We start from the raw sequence: 8,150 nt of genomic DNA, 5'->3' as shown, positions 1-8,150 counted from the left end.
CAACAGAAAAACCTACAACCTCATTTACCATAGTTTTATGTGACATGGGAGCCTTCTTAAGGAAATGACCTGAAGAAGCAGTTAAACCAAGCATTATTATACGAGGTTTGATGAAGAGTAGAAAGTCATGAAAAAAAAAAATGATAGGACAAAAGAGTATGAGCTAAAAGTAGTAAACTGGGGAAACTTAGGAAGGCGGGTTCACTCGGATTCCTCTGGGCCTCCCTCCATCCACAGAGATAAGGATGTTCCTTTCCAGAAATTAGAGAAACGATTCCATTTACAATAACACCAAAAACCATAAGATACCTCAGAATAAACCTAACCAAAGAGGTAAAGGATCTATACTATAGGAACTACAGACACTCATGAAAGAAACTGAAGAAGACACAAAAAAACATTCCATGCTCATGGATCGGAAGAATAACCATTGTTAAAATGTCTACACTACCCAGAGCAGTCTATACCTTCAATGCCATCCCGATCAAAATTCCAATATTTTTCAAGGTGCTGGGACAAACAATCCTAAAATTTGTATGGAATCAGAAAAGACCCCGAATATCCCAGGAAATGTTGAAAAAGAAAAACAAAGCTGGGAGCATCACATTGCCCGATTTCAAGCTGTATTACAAAGCAGTGATCACCAAGACAGCATGGTACTGGCACAAAAAACAGACATACAGACCAATGGAACAGAATAGAGAACCCAGATATGGACCCTCAACTCTTGGTTAAATAAATTTGGCCAAAGCAGGAAAAAATATGCAATGGAAAAAAGACAGTCTCTTCAATAAATGGTGCTGGGAAAATTGGACAGCCACATGCAGAAGAATGAAACTCGACCATTCTCTAACACCCGACACAAAGATAAACTCAAAATGGATGAAAGACCTCAATGTGAGACAGGAATCCATCAAAATCCTAGAGGAGAACATAGGCTGTAACTTCTTTGACAGCGGCCATAGCAACTTCTTTGAAGATGCATATCCAAAGGCTAGTGAAACAAAAGCAAAAATGAACTTTTGGGACTTGACCAAGATAAAAATCTTCTGCACAACAAAGGAAACAGTCAACAAAACAAAGAGGCAACCCACAGAATGAGACAAGATATTTGAAAATGACACTACAGATAAGGGCCTGGTATCCATGATCTATAAAGAACTTCCCAAACTCAACACCCAAAAAACAAACAATCAAGTCAAAAAATGGGCAGAAGACATGAACAGACACTTCTCCAAAGAAGACGTACAAATGGCTAACAGACACATGAAAAAATGTTCATCATCATTAGCCATCAGGGAAATTCAAATCAAAACCACCCTGAGATACCACCTTACACCAGTTAGAATGGCAAACATTGACAAGGCAAGAAACAACAAATGTGGGAGAGGTTGTGGAGAAAGGGGAACCCTCTTACACTGTTGGTGGGAATGCAAGTTGGTACAGCCACTTAGGAAAACAGTGTGGAGGTTCCTCAAAAAATTAAAAATAGAGCTACCCTATGACCCAGCAATTGCACTACTGGGTATTTACCCCAAAGACACAGATGTAGTGAAAAGAAGGACCATATGCACCCCAATGTTCATAGCAGCAATGTCCGCAATAGCCAAACTGTGGAAAGAGCCAAGATGCCCTTCAACAGATGAATGGATAAAGAAGATGCGGTCCATATATACAATGGAATATTACTCCGCCATCAGAGAGGATGAATACCCAACTTTTACATCAACATGGATGGGACTGGAGGAGATTATGCTAAGTGAAATAAGCCAAGCAGAGACAGTCAATTATCATATGGTTTCACTTATTTGTGGAACATAAGGAATAGCAGGGAGGACATTAGGAGAAGGAAGGGAAAAATGAAGGGGGGGATCAGAGGGAGAGACGAACCATGAGAGACTATGGACTCCGGGAAACAGACTGACCATTCTAGAGGGGAGGGGGGTGGGGGGATGGGTTAGCCTGGTGATGGGCATTAAGGAGGGCACGTACTGCATGGAGCACTGGGTGTTACATGCAAACAATGAATCATGGAACACTACATCAAAAACTAATGATGTATTGTATGGTGACTAACATAACATAATAAAATAAAATTTAAAAAAAACACTGAGTGTGCAAAAAAATTTTTAAATAAAACACTGAGTGTACACTTAAAAAAATAAAATAAAAAGGATGCTCCCTTCCTCTGAATGTAGGGATGGCACCTGTCACACGAAGGGCTCATCACCTGCTTCAAGGAGGAGGGGCCAACAGAGTCCTTCCTGCACCTGTATCTCCCAAACTCCTTCAACCCAAATATTCAGTATGCCAATGTACCACATGTTGGGGTAGCCTGCCCGGAACCCTATCAGCCTTAACCCCAAATAGCAAGGAGATGGGGACTATGGTATAAAGAAGTATCTGAGCTAAGAGTCTTGCATGGTGAGAAGAAAAAGGGAGGGGGAGAATGTACAGCAGAGGAGACACCTCCCAGAGGCTAATGAGGACCATCAGGAAGGAGTGAGGCCTGGTTCCTGGGTGAGGGTTGAAGTGAGCCCGTCTTCCTGTGTTCTGGAGGCCTTCATGGGACCGATGACTCCAGAGGAGGACCAACTATGCGCCTCGGGCACCAGCTAAGCAGTGGCACTAAAGAGAGACAGAGAGAGAGGATCTCAAAATTGAAGGTTCTTTGTGAAAATTAAATTATTCTTATTTGATTGTTTTTTCTTTGTTTTTACAATACATGAGATGTCATCGTCTCTGCGGGGTCTGGGCCTCTAAAGACCATAATCCACTCTTTGATTACCCATACACGCAGAAACAATATCACTATAAAGAGATATAGACTCTTTTATAGAAGAGTCCATATATATACAATGGACTCTTTTGTGAGCAGCTTATGAAAACTGTCTCCTTAGTTCCTAGTGGCACTTTGGACACTTGTGAGTACGCGTATGATTAAAGACTTGAGCTGAGGGTGCCTGAGTGGCTCAGTTGGTTAAGCGTCTGCCTTCGGCTCAGGTCATGATCCCAGGGTCCTGGGATTGAGTCCCACATCGGGCTCCCTGCTCAGCAGGGAGTCTGCTTCTCCCTCTGACCCTCTTCCCTCTCGTGCTCTCTATCTCTCATTCTCTCTCTCTCAAATAAATAAATAAAAATCTTTAATAAAAAAATAAATAAAAATAAAGACTTGAGCTGAGTCCTTGCATAATTAGCTCTGTGTGTGTGTGTGTGTGTGTGTGTGTGTCCCTGTAAACGTTTGTAGAGACATGTGTATGCAAGACGTGGGTAAGGATCCCAAATGCTATCCAAATCTCCAAAATGTTGGCTCAGAAGTGAGACAGATTGAAACAATCTATAAAAAGAACAAGACACAGAAAGGAAATTGAGTCTGAAAAGGAAAAAGGCCAACATCTTATTGAAGAAGTGCAAAGGCCAAAAATTGAAACTATGTGTTTATCACAAGTTATAACTATTCGTTAAGCTGCTCTGACGTTTAAAAACTTACCAACTCCATAACATGGTTTAAAACAGTGTTTACCAACCCTGAGTGGGTTTAGACATTCATTATTCACATGTGAAAGAAGTTTAGGGCAGGCTGCACAAAAAACTTCCTGAAGAACGGAACGAATTTCTAGGGTATAGACATAATTTGTGATATTTTCATTAACCTAAGCTATTATAAAATAGTGCATTACCTTGTAGAAAGAAGCAAAATTCCAGAGAAATGATTACCAATTTATCACTTCTTGTTAATAAGAAGAAGTTAATTCTAATTTCTGAAGAGAAGTATGGAAAATCTTTCATTTTGATTGCCTTTGCCAATATAAAAGTGAAGAAATATAATGTGACGTTTTAAATCTCATAGACAAGTTTAGCATGAAACGTTACAGTGAAGTGAAAGAGGTATGTAGATTTGGCCTGACGGTCCCCTGGAACCTGTTTACTGGAAGATTGGATGTTTGGCAAATCTCCTGCATTTGTATAATGGTTTACCCTTTCTCAAAGGGCTTTCACCTTCCTGGTCCTTGTTGATCCCCATCACAACTTTGTACAGTGTGTGAATATGAGGTGTGAGGAAAGTGAGCTACAGAGAGGTTGTGTGGCTTGCTCAAAGTGCCACGGTCAGCGACTTGAGCCCCACTCAAGTAATTCCTATTTTCCTTCCACCAGTCACTAATGCCTCCCCAAATTAACACAGAGTATCTGCATGTGCATTCCAACAGCTATGGAGACATCCACTGTATTATGTGTGCGTGAGACTTTAAGTGGAACAATCCCTGCTGGGAAGGAGAACACCACTATGGCCGCCGCGGCTGTGTGAGCTCGTTCCGACCAACTGGTGCCCCAGCCATGATAAACATCATCTGTGATGACATGTGTAGAGGAAAAGACCCTGATGGCAATCAGGAAAGTTGAATTCTACTCCTTGTTCTTATCAAGAATACTGCAGCAATCACCACTAACCCTGTCCGAGTGCTTACTATGAATGAGGCATCTTGCTAAGCGTGTTATGTGGAGAATCTCTCAAAGCTTATCTCCAAACTCATCCAGTTATGCACATTAAATATGTACAGTTTTTTACGCCAATCACATCTCAATAAAGTGGCTTAAAAACAATAAAATAAAATGTGAAAACAACACACACAAAAAGATTCACAGTAGGGCGCCTGGGTGGCTCAGTTGGTTAAGCGACTGCCTTCGGCTCAGGTCATGATCCTGGAGTCCCTGGATCGAGTCCCGCATCAGGCTCCCTGCTCAGCGGGGAGTCTGCTTCTCCCTCTGACCCTCCCCCCCATGTGCTTTCTCTCTCTCTCATTCTCTCTCTCTCTCAAAAATAAATAAATAAATAATCTTTAAAAAAAAAAAAAAGATTCACAGTAGAATTTTTTAAAGGATTTATCATCTAGTCAACTGAACATGGCATTCAGATTTTTTTTTAAAGATTTTACTTATTTATTTGACAGAGGGAACACAAGCAGGGGGAGTGGGAGAGGGAGAAGCAGGCTTCCCACGGAGCGGGGAGCCCGATGTGGGTCTCAATCCCAAGACCCTGCGATCATGACCTGAGCCCAAGGCAGATGCTTAATGACTGAGCCACCCAGGCACCCCAAACCTTTCCTACTTCTTAAAGAGATCCTTCGTTGCCCTAATTCTATGCAGGGAAGGCTTCTGGTCTCTCCAGTGGTTTTCATTAGCACATCAACAATTATTTTACTTCAGTGACATATTTTGTGGTGATAGTTCATCAATAGATTAAGGAAACATTGCAATCTAACACATTCCTGTAAATAATCAGGACAAGATTAATGGTTCTATTTAATGAAAGCCATCTGTTTGTTAAAGCAGCTTGCACGCTTTCCTCATTTCATTTCAGATTCCAATAAATTGTGAATGCCTTGAAGCACACTTGAGCCAGGCTGAGCAAATGTAATTCTTTGAGAGTAATATTCACCCCTTTGAGAACACTAACCAATTGCCGCATGGTCTAGAGCTGCAAAAGGGAAAGGATAGTAAACTGACAGTCTATTTTGTTGACTTGATGGCCACCAACAGGTCTGGTTTTTTATGTCTCCTTGGCTTAAATGAATTGACGAGTGCTTTGCTGGTGTGCGGGCATTATCACAGGATGATGGAGCAGACAGCCAAATTCACTGGTCTTTTGGGTCATATTTTACCCTTGTCTTCAAAGCATAACGAGTCATCCACCATAAAAATGACCTCGTTGTCTAAAGAGAAATAGACAGTTCCTGGCTTGGTGAACTTTTAACCTAATAATTGCAGTAAAATACAAGTTGGAGGCAGAAGAAAGTTTGCATTCCAACTTTTGAGGACATTCCTCCTAAGTGAGTGTATGCACTCAAACAGTCTAGAAGGACATGTTAAAAAACATTAACAATGCCTATCACTGGAAGCAAGATTAAATGACTTTTATTTCCTTTTAAAACTGTTCATTATTTGTATTTTCAAACTGTTGTTCATAATCTTTTATTGCCATCTCAAAAATAAAGGGAAAAACTTTTTACTATTAGCCACAATTATGTCATTTCCTGACTAACATTTTGGTGGCAAATTTACAAGCATGGCAGTGAATAAGAGATTACAATTCATATTATTTTTATTTGAAGATTTATACCTTTACCCCCAGTCTGAAACAAGGGCATCCAGGGCTTTTCTGGAGGAAACTTTTTTGTACACAGTCATACTACTGATGAAATCTCATTCAGCTAATCTTTCCATCATAGAATGGCAAAAAAAAAAAAAACACACACACAAGAAATTCTGGTTTTAAAATAGATGTTTCCGCATATATGGAATTGCTGAATCACTATGTTGTATATCTGAAACTAACATAACACTCTATGTTAACTACACTAGAATTAAAATAAAATTAAAACAAAATAAAATAGATGCTTCTTACAGAGAAAACAATTTATCTGGAGGTCATCACTTATCAAGCAACCTTAGCTAACCAGAGTATAGCCAAGTATCCTGACAATCCCAAAAGGACTTTGACCAGTCTAAAAAATAGAAGATAAAATATTTTGCTCAAAAGAGAACCACTCAGGCCTTACTATCAATCAATTTTTTCTTGCTTTAGATAGATGGAATGGAGTCCCAGCGGACAGAGAGAAAACTGGGTCCACTTCTAATGGATTCATTCACCAGTGTCAGGGAAGGTATTTTGGGTCCTCCATGGTGCTAGGGGTTTTTTGAGGTCACCAGCAGCCATCAGAGTAAGACCCCTCAGCTACAGGGGAGTAGGAACCCCATTAGTGCTCAGGGAGGGGAAGGTCATGCATAGGCTCTGATGAACATGAGGGTTGGGTGACAATGCATGGCACTCCATTTAAAAAGTGCCAGCGCTTGGGGTTCTGGGTGGCACAGTCAGTTAAGTGGCTGACTCTTGGTTTCAGCTCAGAGTCATGGGATCAAGCCCCGCATCAGGCTCCATGCAGAGTCTACTTGAGACTCTCTCTCTCTCCCTCTCCCTCTGCCCCTCCCCACCACTCTCTCTCTCTTTCTAAAATAAATAAATAAATCTTAAAAAAAAAAGTGCCAGCTCTCTAGGAACAGCACAGTCAAACAGAGGAACCACTAAACCAAAATCTTTACCACTTACTCTATGTGAAATGAAGGTAACTCGAGGCAGTGGTTTAGGGTATACCACACCCACCAGGGAGGCTGCCAGGAAAGAAGCATTTTCCTCTCTTCCTCTTTCAGTTATCCTTTGCTCCCATAACAAATCATTCCAAAACTTAGTGACCTCAAACAACAAATCATTTATTTGTTCACGGTCTTGCAATCTAAGCTAGGATCAGCTGGGCCGTTTTTCTCCTGGTCTCAGCCAGGGTGACCTGGGAGTTGTAGTTGGCTGATGGCTTAGCCGGGGGCTGGCTGGCCCTGACTGGTCTGGGACGTTCTCGCTCACAGGGCTGGGGCTTCAGCTGGGACAGCTCCGCCTCTGTCTCCTTGGAGTCTCTCATCCTCCAAGAGGCCAGCCCAGGTTTGTTCATAAGGCAGCGGTGCTTCCAAGACAGCAAAAGTAAAGCTGCAAGACCCATTCCAGCCTAGCCTCAGAGGCCACACAATGTCCCTTCCACCCCATTCTGTTAGTCAAAGCAAGTCACAAAGCTGCCTGGATACAAGGGATGGAGTGGTAGATTCTACTCTTTTCTTTTTTTTTTTTTTTTTAAGATTTTATTTATTTATTTATTTATTTGAGAGGGGAGAGATTGCTCACACGGGCGAGTGGAAAGAGGGGCAGAGGGGGAGGGAAAGAGAGAATCTCAAGCCGACTCCACACTGAGCACAGAGCCCAACTCAGGACTCGATCTCATGACCCTGAGATCACGACATGAGCTGAAATCAAGAGTCAGACACTGGGGCGCCTGGGTGGCTCAGTCGTTAAGCATCTGCCTTCAGCTCAGGTCATGATCCCAGAGTCCTGAGATCGAGCCCCGCATCGGGCTCCCTGCTCCTCGGGAAGCCTGCTTCTCCCTCTCCCACTCCCCCTGCTTGTGTTTCCTCTCTCGCTGTGTCTCTGTCGATTAAATAAATAAAATCTTAAAAAAAAAAAGTCGGACACTTAACTGACCGAGCCACCCAGACATCCCTAGACTCCACTCTTGATGGAGTAGCAGAGTGACATTGCAAAGCGGGGACAC

The sequence above is a fragment of the Callorhinus ursinus genome, unplaced genomic scaffold (genome assembly GCF_003265705.2).
Source record: "Callorhinus ursinus isolate GAN/ISIS: 27379988/994484 unplaced genomic scaffold, GSC_fseal_2.0 scaffold63, whole genome shotgun sequence".
In the NCBI taxonomy this organism is placed as follows: domain Eukaryota; kingdom Metazoa; phylum Chordata; class Mammalia; order Carnivora; family Otariidae; genus Callorhinus; species Callorhinus ursinus.
The sequence above is the reverse complement of the archived record's forward strand: the minus strand, read 5'-3'. Positions refer to the sequence as shown.